Source organism: Rutidosis leptorrhynchoides, chromosome 7 (genome assembly GCF_046630445.1).
Source record: "Rutidosis leptorrhynchoides isolate AG116_Rl617_1_P2 chromosome 7, CSIRO_AGI_Rlap_v1, whole genome shotgun sequence".
Lineage (NCBI taxonomy): Eukaryota > Viridiplantae > Streptophyta > Magnoliopsida > Asterales > Asteraceae > Rutidosis > Rutidosis leptorrhynchoides.
Window position 1 is genome coordinate 110,052,440 of NC_092339.1, and position 19,830 is coordinate 110,072,269.

Below are 19,830 nucleotides of genomic sequence, written 5' to 3' on the forward strand. Positions count from 1 at the left end.
ACTTCATCTCATTTGGGTAACTTTCTAAAATCACTAGATTTTGTGTTCTTGATGTTTTTAACTTATAAAAGTGCTAATTAGTGTCTATGGCTCAAGTCTAACATGAATATATGATTTATATGCTCGATCTCGTTGTTTTAGTGTAACTAGCATGAACTTGAATTTTGGTGTGTTGTTCTTGAAATTTGGATGATCATATGTTGTTAGATTGTTAAAGTGCATGTTTTAAAAGTGTTACTAGTATCATTAGCTTCATTTTGATGTATAGGTTGATTAAGGAAACTCCAAAAACATGATTATTGATTTTGAGATGTTTGACTAGGGTTTGATAGTTCTTGACATGAATTTTTGGATGCTTGAATGCCATGGAATGTTAATTATTAGTGTTTAGTTGTAATGTATGTTTCATTACCTTCAAAACGGCATATTATATGTGTGAATTGGTTTCCCGAAACTCAAATTGCATTTGAAGAACTTGAAACCTTAAAAATGAACGTTTAATGATCACTTGATGAGTTTTCGGCTATTATAAATGATGTTTTTGTTTGGTGAAACATGTTTAGTTGTGTTCCTTGTCAAAAGAGCTTTCCAACGGTATAAGATACGTCTTCTAGTTGTTTACGGTTTGAGTTTTGCGTTTGTTTGAAAATTGACCAAGTCTTGAACAAGTGAAACAGGCCTGGGACCAGGCCACGGCCATTGTCGCGGCGCGACAGGCCTGGCCGCGGCGCGGCATAAGCCGTGCCCAGCTTCTGTCTCCAATGTCCGTTTCACGTGAAATGTTTGCCATGTTTTAGACTTCCAATTCGCATGCAACTTGTTCTAACATGCTTATATATGAATAACTAGCATAGAAAATTTGTCCGAGACCCGACCCGAACATGTTGACTTTTTCGTTGACTTTGACCCGACCAAGTTTGACTTTTTGTCAAACTTAATCAATTAATTATGCAATCTTCCTAACATGCTTTTATACTTGTATCTTGCATGAAACTTGACAATTTGCTTCACATGCTACATAATCGAGTCGTGTCGAGCCATAGGACTAATTGAACAACTTTGACCCTTCGTGACTACCGTTATTGATACAACCTATTTGTTTAGGTCGAGACTAGCGTTGTTCTTTACGCACGTTACTTGTTGAAGTACTTATTTACTCTTGCAATCAAAGGTGAGATCATAGTCCCACTTTTACTCTTTTTGAACTTATATTTGGGATGAGAAAACATAAACGATTCTTTTGAACTAAGTGAACACAAGAACGGGAAAACAAACATTCTACATACGAGTTTAGAACAAAATCCTCAATTCGATTATCATTAGTTACACTTGCCGGGTGTAAGCGAGAACTTATGTTATATGGCCATATGGGTTGACAACCCTCATCCTTGACGGTTCGCTACCGTCTACGGATGAAATATATTTTCGAGAATCAGTGTTTGTTCTAGCACTAAGTGATGGGGTATACAATGGAAGGAATGTTAAGCTTTGATAATTGGGTGCTCGTGAAACAAACTTTTGGAATGTATTACTATTATTTCATTGATGCAAATCTTGTGGTTCACTTGTACTTACTTACTTAAACCTATGATTTCACCAACGTTTTCGTTGACAGATTTCTATGTTTTTCTCAGGTCTTGCACGATATGTGAAACATGCTTCCGCTTACTATTTGATACTTGCATCCGATGTCGAGTATACATGCATTTCATGGAGCGTCTTTTGACTTTACTTTAAACCGTGTCGCCTAGATTTCAATCGTATCTATAACGTTGTAACTTAACTTTTGGTTGAACAATTCTTGTAAACTTTGAAACAATCTTTATTTTGAAATGAAGGCGACATATTTTGGTCAAACGTTATCTTAAAGACTTATAATCAGGTAATGGGACCCACGTAGCCGACGCCGTCACTTGACGATTTGTCGGGGTCGCTACAGGTGGTATCAGAGCCTTGGTTGTAGGGATTTAGAGTTCATTTGTGTTCACCCCGAGTCATAGGGTACATAGGTGAATCTAGACTACAACCGGCATATAGACTGAAGTAGGAATTATTTGACTAATTGTGCATTTATACTCGAACTCTTCTATCATATCTAACTCGTATTCGATCTTGATCTTACGTTGATAAATTTTGTTGATGCGCCACCTTGACTTTATGAAGTAATGTTAAATGCACATGAGAATCAGGGTAATATAATTTCCGGGATTATATTACGGTGATTCACATGGACGTTCCGACATTATGACATAGAGAATTTAAGGCGAGTCAAGGAAAATTTTCTCTCTATCCTTATTCCATGCCACGGTTAGTATTGTTGAAAATACTAACCAACGATATTCTTGTCTCATGAAGGAACAATGGCTCACCAAGGTCAACAAAATACTCCTCTCGAAACTCTAGAACAAGCTCTTCAACGAATGATAACCACCGCCGTGGGTACGGCCGTGGCCGATCACTTTTCTAACAACAACAATCATGGAGCCGGTAATTCAATCGAAGGTTGCTCCTACAAGAACTTCATGAAGTACAATCCTCCCACTTTCGATGGAACCGGGGGACCGGTTACTCTCACCCGATGGTTTGAACAAATGGAGACCGTTTTTAACACAAGCGGTTGTCGAGACCAAGATAAGGTCAAGTTTTCCACCCTCACTTTCACCGGTATTGCTCTCTCATGGTGGAACACGTATGTACAATTAGTGGGAAGCGATGAAGCCCACACACTCTCTTGGACCGAATTAAGAGAAAGAATGATCACCGAATACTTCCCGCGCGACGAGACTCGAAGGCTCGAACAGGGTCTAAGGAATTTAAAGACGGCCGGAAATGACCTCAAGGCTTATAATCAACGGTTTACCGAACTAGTCTCGATGTGTCCAATTCTCATGACTCCCGAATCCCTAAGAGTCGAACTTTACATGGATGGCCTCCCTAAGAGCATTCAACACAAGGTAATGACATCTCAACCCACTAACCTACAAGAGGCTTTAACAATGGCCCGCCAAGCCTTAGAAACGGTGAATGAAATGGAAGCACCGGCACCAATGGTCGAGAACCACCCGAGTAACAACAAAAGAACATGGGAAGCCTCTCAATCAAGCAACCACAACAATAACAACAACCCCGCCAAGAAGCCTTTTACCTCCAACGACAAGAAAGGCTATGCCGGAAAACTGCCTTTTTGTGACGAATGCCACAAACATCACTTTGAAGGATGTGGCAGGTTTCGCCACCGGCGCCAAGGACCCGTCGCTCGAAAGATGCCCAACGCACACAGAACGGGTGCTTGCTTCGAATGTGGCCAACTGGGTCATTTTAGGAATGTGTGCCCAAATAAGAAAATCAACCCCAACGCACGCCGTTGAACCTTCGACATCGACACCAAGGATGCCCGGAACGACGATGGACTAGTAACGGGTACGTTTCTTCACAACAAACCGTATATTTCATACTTGTTCGATTCGATTACCGCTAGACGTTTTATAACCAAGGATTTGACTCATGCTCTTTATATTCCACCTCTTTCCCCCAGATACTACTTAGACGATTTAAGTGACCGACGGAAAAATATTGTGTGCCTATAAATTTTATTGGAGGAAATACGTTAAGACTTTTGACTTGACACCTATAGAACTAGGGAGCTCGGAACCTATTCGTTAAAAAAAAAAAAAAAAAAAAAAAAAAAAAATGTTTCCCCATCATCTTGTATAGATTATTGTGGACTGAGTAATTTTCGGTTGGAAACCGATACCCTCTTTCTCGTATCCATGACCTCATGATTATTTGCGTAAAACTCGTGTGTATTCCAAATCGACCTCCGTTCCGGTTATCACCAATTGGGGGTTAAGGGAGACGATGTCTCCTAAGCCATTTTTCCGAACTCGCAACGTTAGTTGTAAATCTCTCTTAGTACCGCTTGATTTATTTAGGGCTCGCCCGTATCCATAAACCTCTTGAACCGCGTATGCAAATTCATATAGACTAATCTGTTATCGTATTTATAGATGACATCTTAACTTATTTAAGTAAAGAAGGAAAACGAACAACATCACCATCTTACGCTCGAACTTATGAGAAAAGAGCAACTTTATACCAAATTCTCCGAGTGAGAATTTCTGTTGAACGAAGTCCAATTTTCTAGACCATGAAGTTAATGGTCAAGGCATTACAATCAATCTCGAAATCAAGCCACATGTAATCAGGAAACTCTCCCAACTCAGACTTGTATTCGTAAAAATCTTAGATCTCACCGGTTGTTACCGAAGATTCATTTCTGACTTTTCTCGTATTACACGACTTTAATCTCTCCGCGATCGAACCTTGAGCGTGATTCTTCACACCAACATTTCTAACTAAATTCATACAACACCAGATGGGACTCAAATATGGAAATATTTCTACTTGGACGCCGAAAGGCATACTCCCTCGACTCGAAATCAACGGGACGGAAATTCGTTATTTTGCACGAAGAATTCGAATACTAAATTGTGGATCCGATCAATATTCTTGTCATCACGTACCACACTACATACCTCTGTTATTTCACCGTTACCGTCTGATATTACTGGAAAGTAAGATAACACACAATCCAACGATACTTCACTCTTCTTTGACTTAACGCCCTTGTGTTTCTGATAATCGGTCAACTATTATTCAACCCCGAACTATACAACTACGAGTACTACCTCGTTTCTCTTTCAGACTTCAACTTTTGACAACTAGAGGCACGTTATAGCAACCTCGAGATGTAAACTCATCCTATTCTAAGTCCTCATTTCACTACTATCTTTACCGTTCGCATTTCCGTTTAAAGAAACTCCCTGTAACATTTCTCCATGGATAGAGAAACTCCTCATATTACATAAGTATTCGCCACGAGGGTGAATAGTCCTAACGAACATTTTTCGGACCCTAACTAACTTGTTCAAACGTATCTTAAGAGATTCTATTCCAACACGGTGTATCTTTGTCAATTATTCTGTATCGAAATACTCGTTTCACTTCTAGTTTTACAAGAAACCTTGGGAACCTGCTTAGACATGAATACCGCGTACCACCCACAAACTGACGAACCGAGCAAACGAACGATTTACGTCTTGGAAAGACATCTCACAAACTCGTATTGTCACCTTTAGTAGATCACTCTTACTACAGTAGTTACCACTCGTGTGTTCACGCGCACTTTTCGAAACCTTATATGACCGCTAATGTCATACCCCTGTTCATTTAACCAAAGCATCAACCACCGAAATCTGAACTCCATCAAGAAACAACAATTGAGATCGTTCAAGTCCGAGAAGGGCTCGAGACAACCCATTGTCGCCAGAAGAGTTATACCAAACTTAGAGGAGAACCTCACAAATCCCAGTGTGTAACCACGTAATATTGAGAACCCGCACCTTGGAAGGGTGTAATCCGTTTCGGGAATCAGGGAAAGTTAAACCCGCGACATGTTAACCCTTTTGAAACCTTGGGGCGTATTGGAACCGCTCCCTACCGTTTAGAACTTCCGACTCAATTAAGTTTCCGTTTACCTTACATTTCGTGTAACAAACTTAGAAACGTGTCCTGCGGAACAGGAACGTGCAATCCTGCTGGATACATCAACTATCGATGACAAACTTCTCTTCATAGGAAAACCAGTTGAAACCGGAGATCGTAAAAACCGAACCTTAATGCAACGTAAAACCCTGACTATCCAAATTCATGAGAACCCTCAAGAACGTACCTTCACTTATTCGTAGAACCGACAACGCAAGATCTCGAGGAAGAAACAACGACTACTACTTCCAACTAAATTTCGGGACGAAATTTCTTTTAAGGTGTAGGTAATGTAACATCCGTTTTTCCGTTAAATTTATTTTTAACACTGTCTTTTTTTTTAAATAATATCCTTTGTTATTTAAATTCGTAGTTTCCGTTGACGAACGTTCATAATATTCTCGTTATTTAATTATAACATAACTCGTTTACTTGAGCGTTTTTAAAATATTCGTTTGGTTAATTCCCGCACCCGCTTTGAAACTTAAGGGACTAAACTTGCCAAGAGGGCAAAGAGATGACTAGGTCAACTAGTCAACCTTCACCCTCCTCCATTCATTCCAACCTCCCCATTTCATTACTTCCATTTTTATTCTCTCAAAACCTCAAACACAAAATCATCATCTAAATTCGGTTTAGGGAGCTAGCAACAAAACAAATTACATATTCGTGATCCTCTCTTCATCCTCTTCATTTTGGTACCAACTTCATCTCATTTGGGTAACTTTCTAAAATCACTAGATTTTGTGTTCTTGATGTTTTTAACTTATAAAAGTGCTAATTAGTGTCTATGGCTCAAGTCTAACATGAATATATGATTTATATGCTCGATCTCGTTGTTTTAGTGTAACTAGCATGAACTTGAATTTTGGTGTGTTGTTCTTGAAATTTGGATGATCATATGTTGTTAGATTGTTAAAGTGCATGTTTTAAAAGTGTTACTAGTATCATTAGCTTCATTTTGATGTATAGGTTGATTAAGGAAACTCCAAAAACATGATTATTGATTTTGAGATGTTTGACTAGGGTTTGATAGTTCTTGACATGAATTTTTGGATGCTTGAATGCCATGGAATGTTAATTATTAGTGTTTAGTTGTAATGTATGTTTCATTACCTTCAAAACGGCATATTATATGTGTGAATTGGTTTCCCGAAACTCAAATTGCATTTGAAGAACTTGAAACCTTAAAAATGAACGTTTAATGATCACTTGATGAGTTTTCGGCTATTATAAATGATGTTTTTGTTTGATGAAACATGTTTAGTTGTGTTCCTTGTCAAAAGAGCTTTCCAACGGTATAAGATACGTCTTCTAGTTGTTTACGGTTTGAGTTTTGCGTTTGTTTGAAAATTGATCAAGTCTTGAACAAGTGAAACAGGCCTGGGACCAGGCCACGGCCATTGTCGCGGCGCGACAGGCCTGGCCGCGGCGCGGCATAAGCCGTGCCCAGCTTCTGTCTCCAATGTCCGTTTCACGTGAAATGTTTGCCATGTTTTAGACTTCCAATTCGCATGCAACTTGTTCTAACATGCTTATATATGAATAACTAGCATAGAAAATTTGTCCGAGACCCGACCCGAACATGTTGACTTTTTCGTTGACTTTGACCCGACCAAGTTTGACTTTTTGTCAAACTTAATCAATTAATTATGCAATCTTCCTAACATGCTTTTATACTTGTATCTTGCATGAAACTTGACAATTTGCTTCACATGCTACATAATCGAGTCGTGTCGAGCCATAGGACTAATTGAACAACTTTGACCCTTCGTGACTACCGTTATTGATACAACCTATTTGTTTAGGTCGAGACTAGCGTTGTTCTTTACGCACGTTACTTGTTGAAGTACTTATTTACTCTTGCAATCAAAGGTGAGATCATAGTCCCACTTTTACTCTTTTTGAACTTATATTTGGGATGAGAAAACATAAACGATTCTTTTGAACTAAGTGAACACAAGAACGGGAAAACAAACATTCTACATACGAGTTTAGAACAAAATCCTCAATTCGATTATCATTAGTTACACTTGCCGGGTGTAAGCGAGAACTTATGTTATATGGCCATATGGGTTGACAACCCTCATCCTTGACGGTTCGCTACCGTCTACGGATGAAATATATTTTCGAGAATCAGTGTTTGTTCTAGCACTAAGTGATGGGGTATACAATGGAAGGAATGTTAAGCTTTGATAATTGGGTGCTCGTGAAACAAACTTTTGGAATGTATTACTATTATTTCATTGATGCAAATCTTGTGGTTCACTTGTACTTACTTACTTAAACCTATGATTTCACCAACGTTTTCGTTGACAGATTTCTATGTTTTTCTCAGGTCTTGCACGATATGTGAAACATGCTTCCGCTTACTATTTGATACTTGCATCCGATGTCGAGTATACATGCATTTCATGGAGCGTCTTTTGACTTTACTTTAAACCGTGTCGCCTAGATTTCAATCGTATCTATAACGTTGTAACTTAACTTTTGGTTGAACAATTCTTGTAAACTTTGAAACAATCTTTATTTTGAAATGAAGGCGACATATTTTGGTCAAACGTTATCTTAAAGACTTATAATCAGGTAATGGGACCCACGTAGCCGACGCCGTCACTTGACGATTTGTCGGGGTCGCTACACAACCCATGTCTGATAACGCACTTCCCGCAGAATGCTTGCTTTGACAAGGTTGTCCACCTCTGCGCACAACCAATCACTGCGGTCTAGAGCCATATGCCGCTTCTTTTGCCTAACGGGTGTCAATGATGGATTAACATTTAACTTATGTTCCGCAATATCACGCGGAACCCCAGTCATGTCTGACTCACGCCACGCGAAAACATCTGCGTTTGTGGACAAAATTCCATGCAATTTGGCCTTTGTTTCGGCTGACAAGCCTGCGCCGATTTTAATTCGCTTATCCGGATGCAAGCGATTTGCTATGACTGCACAATTTGCCAGTTGTTCTCCCACGCTAGGAGTGCTTATAGGCGAAACTGAGCCACACAACTCGGTTGTTTGATGTGACGCAACCGTGGCAACGCCTCCTACTGTGGGAAACTTGATCAAACCATGCACTACCGATGGTATGATGTTGAAACGCCGTATGAAGTTTCTCCCTAGCAGTGCGTTATATCGTGAAGTTGAACGAACCACATAAAAATCGACCAATTCATGCCTGATCATCTGCGGGTTCCTGTCATCCGCAAGCTCTACCATTAATTCTATTCGGCCTAGCGGCCACGAGTTTTCTCCGAAAAACCCTGATAGCGTAATATCAGGCTGGCGTAACTGCGCTTTGACTTCTGCCGGAAGGAAACGATAACAATGCTCATACATAATATCGACACCGCTGCCAGTGTCAACATGCATGCGCTTAACCTGGATTCTGCAATCAGGGATGCGACACTTGATGATAATGGGCTCATTAATAGAATCAATTGACATTACAGGAGGGAAAGTGATTGGGAGAAGCTCCCAATCTTAGTGATCATTGTACTTTCTCCGCTGGCTGATTTTCTCTGCGTCAACCATGTTAATGGTTAAGTCGGAATTTTTTGCTTTGTCAACTTTCTGCCACGCGAAAGTCTTAGACTTCGAAGCCTCTTCTGCGGCCTTTCCCTTGTCCTTTTTAGGTGGTTTTAGATGATCCAATTTGCCCGCGCGAAGCGCCTCCAGAACCCGTTCCATCAAGTTTTTACACCGATTCGTGTCGTGACCATAATCGTCATGAAATTCACAATACTTTGTTTTGTCCCGCTTACCAAATTCCGTAAGCGGAGTTGGGACCGCAAAGGTCGCGCACACCGGTTCGGTTGCCAAAATTTCTTTTGGCGTTTTGGACAAACTTTTAAGCAGCGCATAGTTCTGATTATTGATGCCGCGCTGATTATTGTTTCGATAATTGCCACTTGATTTCCCTTTATCATTCCTGATGGGACCACCGCTAGGATACCTTCCACGAGAGTTGTTACCTCGATTTTGATCGCGCGAACGATCATCATCGTCCTTCCTCTCGTTGCGTGAGCTAGCTGTTGGAATGTCAATATCTTCGCCACTCCGCATATAGTCGTGGCATTCATTAAGCGCCTCAGCATAAGTTGTTGGGACTGTATGGCGCAGACGCCTTACCAGTGTTGGATGACGTTCTGAGTTTATACCATGTATGAGTCCGGAAATCTGTTGCTCTGGTTTGAGATCTGGTATACGCAGGCACTCATTAGTATACCTTGTGAGAAATTCGCCCAAAGATTCCTTGGACTTCTGCACGATGTCATGGCATTCAATGTGAGTGCGCTTGCGTGGTCTCTGATTCTGATATTGCAGCAAAAACTTTGTTCACAGATCCATAAACCCGGCAATACTACCCGCCGGCAACTTATTAAACCACTCACGAGCAATACCCTGTAGTGTCATAGGAAATATCTGACACGCAACCGGATCCACCCAGCCTTGAGTGCGCATTGCGCCTTCGAAACGCTGTAAAAAATCATCTGGATCGGTCAGGCCATTGTAAGTACCCAACGTGCTAGGTATCTTTGGTGCTGATGGAAACGGGTATGCGGATATATGCGGAGGAAACTTGTCAAAGGTAGTCGGTAGCTCGAAGGGTGGTTTAACAGGATCCCCTTTCAAGTTTGCAAAGAAACGCTTCATCATGTCCTGAACAAAGTCAGGTTGTGAAAATAAGTGAACCATATCAGGAGGTGCGGCCTGCATGAATTGACTTGCAAGATTTGCCTGCCCTTGAACATTTTGCCAAGGTTGACCCTGCGTCTGCGGATATAACCAAGGCTGCTGCGTTGGAAAAGAGGGATAACTTGAAGACGCAGAGTACACAGGTGGCTGTAAAGGAAGCGAAACCTGTGGCGCAGATATCTGCGAAACTTGAGGATACACACTTAAAAGCCCAACTGTATGCGCTGTGCTTTGCTGCTGCGCTGTTATCGGCGCCCAATGAGAGTTTGCATCTGGGATGACACCAAATCCCCAACTATTAAGTAACGCCTGCGCATCCGCAGGAGTTAAAAATTGTGAAACTGGGCGCGGTGGTTGCCAAGGTTGCAACGGTGTAAATGACGAATTCTGCTAAATGCTCTGCGTATGCAGAGGTATTGAAACAGTGGTACTGTAAATAGGTACCTGGCCGCAGCAAACCACATGCGGCCCCGTTGTTCCACCGCTAGTGCCTGCAAAGATGACCCTTGGATCCACTGACGAAAAGTCCAGCCGCGTGGTTGTGACTGGTGAGTTTGCTCTTGGCGGTGTAACCCCGTCTGAATATATCGGCTTGTACCTCTGAAAGGGTTCGCCGGATATAGGTGGAGGGTATATCGTGTACCCCGCCTGAATAGCGGCCCCCGTAGTCATAACCGGTGTATGTTGACTACCAGACGGTGCGTTCTGAACATCTGTTTGGGTATGTTCCGATGATTCCTCGGAAGTCATGATACTGTTAAAGAAAAAATTCAAAAATTTTGTAAATAACGAGTCATATAATTCAAAACCTTAAAAGAAAAAGCAATTAAACAGTCTTGAATTAATTCGACTCTCAATGAAAGCACCACTTGATCATGCATATTTTAACCGTGGGGTTTAATATGCCTGCTCAATACATAAGGAGGGGTTTAAGGATCTTAGAACGTGGCTCTCCGGTCCGGCTACCGTGAATAACCCTGGCCGACATGATGATGTCGGCGGGGTGGCCAAGTGATTAAGTCCTCCTCTGATAACGGTCGTCGATCAAGAGGCCCCAAATAAGGTCGTAGGTACTAGCTTACGAAAGACTAACCTGTTAACCTTGAAGAGATGCTGAATGATGCTGTTTTGCGTAATGTATCTCGTGTGCGATAGTTACGTAATATATCGTGTCTGGTAAATGATGATTAGGGTTGTATTTATAGGCAAACCCTAATTCTAGAACCGTCCCAGATCACGTTAATCTCATCCATAACTGACTCCCCCGAATCACGGATATAATTATGGAAAAGATATTTACTTGACAGCTAAGCAACCGCCGTACCGGGAACAAAGGAATCAGATACAATCCGCATACCGCATAGCGCACACAAGCACACGCATACGCACACTATTAAGCGCCCGCATGCATATGAGGTGCACATGCGAGTTGCGGTATCATTACTATTGTTGACGTTTAAATTGGGTGATTTTAGACTCTATTTTAATGATGGTGATTTTGATCTCAGTTTTGCTCTCGATCTTATCTATAAGTTTCTTGGTTGATCTCTTCATCTTTTATATCAACAAAACATCTCAACACATGGATCTCCTTCCTCATAAATAACTTGTTCAATCACTCCTCTGCTTTATGATAGACTTGAATTTATCTTTAAACAACCAAAATCGCAGAAGGTGGTAGATTGTAGACTTATAGTAAGGATGAATCGTATAGTGGCTAGGCGGATATAGTGTTGTTACGGTAGTGGGTTCTGGTGTCCTGTCATCTATCAGTTAATACAATACAGATCTGGTAGTGGTGGTCGAATGGTGTTACCGACATCTTACGCCTTCGTGGTCAACAACAGAGGCGATAGTGGTGGTTCTTCCGATTCTTCATTTTACCCCGATGAATTTCCTGATAGTAACCAACAACTACAGTAAGAATTTTCCGAATAAAATAAGGAAGTAAACGAATTCGTAAATATGGAAGTTCTTGTAAGTTTGTTCATGGTGGTAATTTTGGTAAAGTAATTGCCGAATAAAATAAGGCAAATCCTTGCTGGTGATAGACTTGAAAAGGTTTCATTTGGATTAATTTATGATATTTATTATTTTAGGTGAAGATTTGTTATTGTTTAACCTTCACCAATTGTTATTTATGATATTTGTTAAGTTATAAGCATGGATAAGTTTTAGAGTTTGATAAGTTTGATTGGGGGGTTTGCAAATATGAAGATTGAAGCATGATCAAGTCTAACAAAGAAAAAAGGATAACTTGACAAAAATATCCTCACATGCTTGGCACAAGATTACACTTAACGTCTAATACTAACAACTATTGGACGGAAGGACGAGGGATGTATAAAGTAAATCCAATAGGGACGAGGAATGTCAAAATGTCTTTTCTAATTACATACTCAAGTTATTTAATACTAACATGTATAAGTCTTAAACTAATATTACAACTTTTCATAAGCTCGTTCGACAAGCTCCCTTAGCTCAGCTCGTGTAGCTCGACTCGTTTAAACATAACGAACATATGAACTATTCGAGCCATATATGCTCGATTAACTCGTCCGATTATTAAACGAGTTTTCTAGCGAGTCGATTCGAATATTAATTTTTTCATATTCGGCTCATGAAACTAATCGAACTAACATTTTTTTTGTTCTAAATAGAATTAGATATTGACTATTAGTTGTTTGATCACAAATTCACAAACAACTCTAACAAACTGGATTTATAAAAGGGCACTTAACATTAAGAATGTAAAATAATATTGTATTAAGAAACATCAATTTGATATTAATGCCAAGTCTACTACTGGGGTTTTAATAGTAAAGAAGATTTTCATGATTTAATAAGAATATAATTTTTTTAGTCGTTTTATTTATGTTGTATTTGTATATTTTGTTATTTTAGTTTTAGAAAATAAATCGTTAAATTTAATAAAAGATGACAAGTGAAATTAAATTTTATTTATTTTATTTAAGCTGTATAATTTGTTATTTTATTTTTAGAAAATATACCGATAAAATTAATTAAATAAAAGATGATAATTGTAATTAAATTTAAGAGAGTGACTTGTGGAGCATGTAATGAGAAGATGAGATGTGGTATGCCATGTTTCTGTTATTTATATATACTAGATTTAAGAGCCCGTGGATTTTACGGCAGCTCTATAAAATAGTATTTGAAAACGTTATTATTGGAACCGATTATATTTATGATACACTTACAAATGACGAAATGCCTCATTACTAATAGTACATGTATTGAAACCAAATTTATTGTAAATTTAAGTTTCGTAAACGCTATGAATGAATACACATTTAATGCAACAATCAATTGTTTATAGTCGCTGTTATCAAGTTTTCATTCTCTACTACCGCATTCCAAACTTTTGCCTGAGTTTTCGTTTCGCTATGTATTTTAATATTGTGACCCTGAAAAAAAGAGTGAAAAATGACCAAGTGTTTCAAAAATTTGTACACGCTGAAAGTCGCAACAATTGATAGTCATTAATATGAGTATATAGTATTTCCTTTATAACAACAATAAAAAAACTGCACTATAGTCATTCAGTGTATTATCAATAGCACAACATGTAACTACAAACATCTATATATCATATGTTTTGATAATAATGTAATAATGTACAACACAATAATAGAGACTTACTTTAAAAAGAGATAACCGGTTACTATAAACTTTTAGAAGTAAATTTAAGCTATTAAATGAATAAAGAAAGTGATACACACATTCAGAAGCAAAATAACTCTTGTCCCTAAAATAACCTTATTAGGATGAAGGCATTTTTCGACAACATTTTACAGTTTAAAAAAAAAGGCCAAACGGGTCAAAGGATCAAAATGTACAGCCAAAACAATTTTACTTACTATAAGATTGAAACTGCAATGATTTAATACAAAGTATGAGATGCATACCTTGGTTTAGTTAACAAATGTTAACACAACAATATAAAGCTCCATTTTGTACAAATCTTCACCTGTAACCTCAAGAGATCAGCAGCTCCATCTTTACCTGTACTAATTCAACAAATTATAATTGTTAGCATAAACGGTATAACTTACAACTTAAACCCATCTACACCTTATGGGTCAATATGGGTTAATCTAAAATGGGATTTATATCAAATCACATGTTTAAACAAAAAAATACATGATCGAATTGCGATTCATACCTCATGATGCACTTGGTTGCTATAGTTCATCGTTCAAGGGATTCAAAATATTGGGCGGAGTTTTTAGATGTGAATAGACATTTTCAAACTATTATGATGTAATGGATTTCCACCTGAACCACCCCATTAGTTCAAAAATATACCACTGTAATGAGTTAAAGAGTGTAACACTATAGGTTTTGAGCCTTGCACCGGCTGTTGAAAATACAACTTTTAATCAAATCTAAATAATTGCAATAGAAGTAAAATTGCAAATGTAAATATGGCAAATGTGTAACAAAAATGAAGTATTAGATAAAAACAACAACAAAGACACAAAAAGAATGTAGTGTCATAAAAGTTAACAATATAGTGTGAGAAGTAGCAGAATGAGAAGTTATAGTATGTTTGTATGTGTACTGCTTTACTTGCACTCCTTTCAATCCTTCTATTATCTCAAAAAAAAAAAAAAAAAAAAATCACAAATTTTCATCAATAAATCTATCAAATTTTGAATATTTAATTTAAGAACTCACAAACCATTATCAACGGTTACCAAACCGCGCAACAAAGACCTAACAAAATTGGTAGCAACGATTACCATACTGTTCAAGGTTAGAGTAAAGATAGTCAAACCCATTAGTGTTTCTAATTATTGAAAGCAACCCTCTCTGATCATTTCCTGCTTTTCAAGTAAGTAATCTTATAATTTCAATCCTTTTCGAACACATGCTTAAGACTCTGCTACTGACAATATGACCATCATCACATTCAAGCATCAAGTGCAACCAAATTCTTGCCCCTATATTACAAATATTATACCAAATGAAACATACATGATCGTTAAAGCTTGACACCAACTTAAAAAGGTCTAAAGCAACACATTAGAAAATATATTAGATCATATTTGCAAAGATAACGTCTTCTAGATCTTACATCACCAATATATGCACCGCATATATAAGATTTCACATTTACCGATCGTTTAATTTGACTTCAATGGCCCAATGGGTTATTCTTTGGAAAATTAGTTTTCTTCAAAATAAACTGACATTTTATATGTAGTGACCCGAACTTTTCCATGTTTATATATATTAAATGAAATTGATATTTACATGATTAAGTGTTTCCAACATGTTAAGCAATCAAACTTGTTAAGACTTGATTAATTGAAATAGGTTTTATATAGACAATTGACCACCCAAGTTGACCGGCGATTCACGAACGTTAAAACTTGTAAAAACTATATGATGACATATATATATATATATATATATATATATATATATATATATATATATATATATATATATATATATATATATATATATATATATATATATATAGTTAACATGATATTATGATAAGTATGTACCTCATTAAGTATTTTAACAATGAGTTATATACATAAAAATGAGACTATTGAATTAAGAAACTTGAAAACGATATATATAACGATTATCGTTATAACAACGTCTTACTAATTACATATGAATCATTTTAAGATATTGATACACTATATATAAATATGATAAAGGATAAGTAAACATATCATTAGGTATATTAACAATGAACTACATATGTAAAAACAAGACTAATAACTTAAGGATTTCGAAACGAGACATATATGTAACGATTATCGTTGTAACGACATTTAAATGTATATATATATCATATTAAGATATATTAATATATCATAATATCATGATAATATAATAATTTAACATCTCATTAGATATAATAAACATTGGGTTAACAACATTTAACAAGATCGTTAACTTAAAGGTTTCAAATCAACATTTACATGTAACGACTAACGATGACTTAACGACTCAGTTAAAATGTATATACATGTAGTGTTTTAATATGTATTCATACACTTTTGAAAGACTTCAAGACACTTATCAAAGTACTTCTACTTAACAAAAATGGCATACAATTACATCCTCGTTCATTTTCATCAACAATTCTACTCGTATGCACCCGTATTCGTACTCGTACAATACCCAACTTCTAAAGGTGTGTACTATTGGTATATGAAATGTCCCGTTCTTATTGATTAAAAACGTTCCATATTAATTGATTTCGTTGCGAGGTTTTGACCTCTATATGAGACGTTTTTCAAAGACTGCATTCATTTTTAAAACAAACCATAACCTTTATTTCATAAATAAAGGTTTAAAAAGCTTTACGTAGATTATCAAATAATGATAATCTAAAATATCCTGTTTACACACGACCATTACATAATGGTTTACAATACAAATATGTTACATCGAAATCAGTTTCTTGAATGCAGTTTTTACACAATATCATACAAACATGGACTCCAAATCTTGTCCTTATTTTAGTATGCAACAGCGGAAGCTCTTAGTATTTACCTAAGAATAAACATGCTTTAAACGTCAACAAAAATGTTGGTGAGTTATAGGTTTAACCTATATATATCAAATCGTAACAATAGATCACAAGATTTCATATTTCAATACACATCCCATACATAGAGATAAAAATCATTCATATGGTGAACACCTGGTAACCGACATTAACAAGATGCATGTATAAGAATATCCCCATCATTCCGGGACATCCTTCGGATATGATATAAATTTCGAAGTACTAAAGCATCTGGTACTTTGGATGGGGTTTGTTAGGCCCAATAGATCTATCTTTAGGATTCGCGTCAATTAGGGTGTCTGTTCCCTAATTCTTAGATTACCAGACTTAATAAAAAGGGGCATATTCGATTTCGATAATTCAACCATAGAATGTAGTTTCACGTACTTGTGTCTATTTTGTAAATCATTTATAAAACCTGCATGTATTCTCATCCGAAAAATATTAGATTTTAAAAGTGGGACTATAACTCACTTTCACAGATTTTTACTTCGTCGGGAAGTAAGACTTGGCCACTGGTTGATTCACGAACCTATAACAATATATACATATATATCAAAGTATGTTCAAAATATATTTACAACACTTTTAATATATTTTGATGTTTTAAGTTTATTAAGTCAGCTGTCCTCGTTAGTAACCTACAACTAGTTGTCCACAGTTAGATGTACAGAAATAAATCGATAAATATTATCTTGAATCAATCCACGACCCAGTGTATACGTATCTCAGTATTGATCACAACTCAAACTATATATATTTTGGAATCAACCTCAACCCTGTATAGCTAACTCCAACATTCACATATAGAGTGTCTATGGTTGTTCCGAAATATATATAGATGTGTCGACATGATAGGTCAAAACATTGTATACGTGTCTATGGTATCTCAAGATTACATAATATACAATACAAGTTGATTAAGTTATGGTTGGAATAGATTTGTTACCAATTTTCACGTAGCTAAAATGAGAAAAATTATCCAATCTTGTTTTACCCATAACTTCTTCATTTTAAATCCGTTTTTGAGTGAATCAAATTGCTATGGTTTCACATTGAACTCTATTTTATGAATCTAAACAGAAAAAGTATAGGTTTATAGTCAGAAAAATAAGTTACAAGTCGTTTTTGTAAAGGTAGTCATTTCAGTCGAAAGAACGACGTCTAGATGACCATTTTAGAAAACATACTTCCACTTTGAGTTTAACCATAATTTTTGGATATAGTTTCATGTTCATAATAAAAATCATTTTCTCAGAATAACAACTTTTAAATCAAAGTTTATCATTGTTTTTAATTAACTAACCCAAAACAGCCCGCGGTGTTACTACGACGGCGTAAATCCGGTTTTACGGTGTTTTTCGTGTTTCCAGGTTTTAAATCATTAAGTTAGCATATCATATAGATATAGAACATGTGTTTAGTTAATTTTAAAAGTCAAGTTAGAAGGATTAACTTTTGTTTGCGAACAAGTTTAGAATTAACTAAACTATGTTCTAGTGATTACGAGTTTAAACCTTCGAATAAGATAGTTTTATATATATGAATCGAATGATGTTATGAACATCATTACAACCTCAAGTTTAGTAGGTAAACCTACTGGAAGTGACAAGAAATGATCTAGCTTCAAAGGATCTTGGATGGCTTGAAAGTTCTTGAAGTAGGATCATGACACAAAAACAAGTTCAAGTAAGATTTTTACTCGAATTAAGATAGTTTATAGTTATAGAAATTGAATCAAAGTTTGAATATGAATATTAACTTGAATAAGAAAGATAACCTACTGTATATAACAAAGGTTTCTTGATCTTAGATGATTACTTGGAATGGATTAGAAAGCTTAGAAGTAAATTAGTAAACTTGAAGGGATTCTTGAAGTGTTCTTGAAGTGTTCTTCCTATGATGATTATAGCTTGATTCTTGAAGTGATTTTTGATGAAGATGATGACTAACTACTGGAAAAATACGTTCATAATAGTGTGTGTGTGTGTTGAGAGAGAATTAGAAAGAGAATTGGAAGTGAAATGGAGTGAATGATGAGTGGTAATTGGTGAGTGGTGAGTGGGGTTAAAAGGAGTTCTAGTTAGTTGACTAGCTCATGGTAGAAGTTAAAATTGATTAGTCATACATGACATAATCAAGAGTGGAATCCCGTGCTAGTTCCTATTGGTATATACCCATAGTAAGTACGTTTTGAAGCTGTGTATAATACGGGTAAGAATACGACTAGAATTCTTGATGAAAGAAAAGAATGGGAAAGTAACTGTAACCATTTTCGTTAAGTATGTGTGTTTTGATATATGTCTTGAAGTCTTCCAAAAGTATTTTAATACATCTAAATACACTACATGTATATACATTTTAACTGAGTCGTTAAGTCATCGTTAGTCGTTACATGTAAGTGTTGTTTTGAAACCTTTAAGTTAACGATCTCAATTATTGTTGTTAACCCATTGTTTATTATATCTAATGAGATGTTAAATTATTATATTATCATGATATTATGATATATTAATATATCTTAATATGATATATATACATTTAAATGTCGTTACAACGATAATCGTTACATATATGTCTCGTTTCGAAATCCTTAAGTTAGTAGTCTTGTTTATATGTATATAACTCATTGTTAATATACTTATGGAGATACTTACTTATCATAATCTCATGTTAACCATATGTATATCCATATATATATCGTCATGTCGTTTTTACAAGTTTTAACGTTCGTGAATCGCCGGTCAACTTGGGTGGTCAATTGTCTATATGAAACATATTTCAATTAATCAAGTCTTAACAAGTTTGATTGCTTAACATGTTGGAAACATTTAATCATGTAAATATCAATCTCAATTAATATATATAAACATGGAAAAGTTCGGGTCACTACAGCACCTACCCGTTAAATAAATTTCGTCGCGAAATTTTAAGCTGTTGAAGGTGTTGACGAATCTTCTGGAAATAGATGTGGGTATTTCTTCTTCATCTGATCTTCACACTCCCAGGTGAACTCGGGTCCT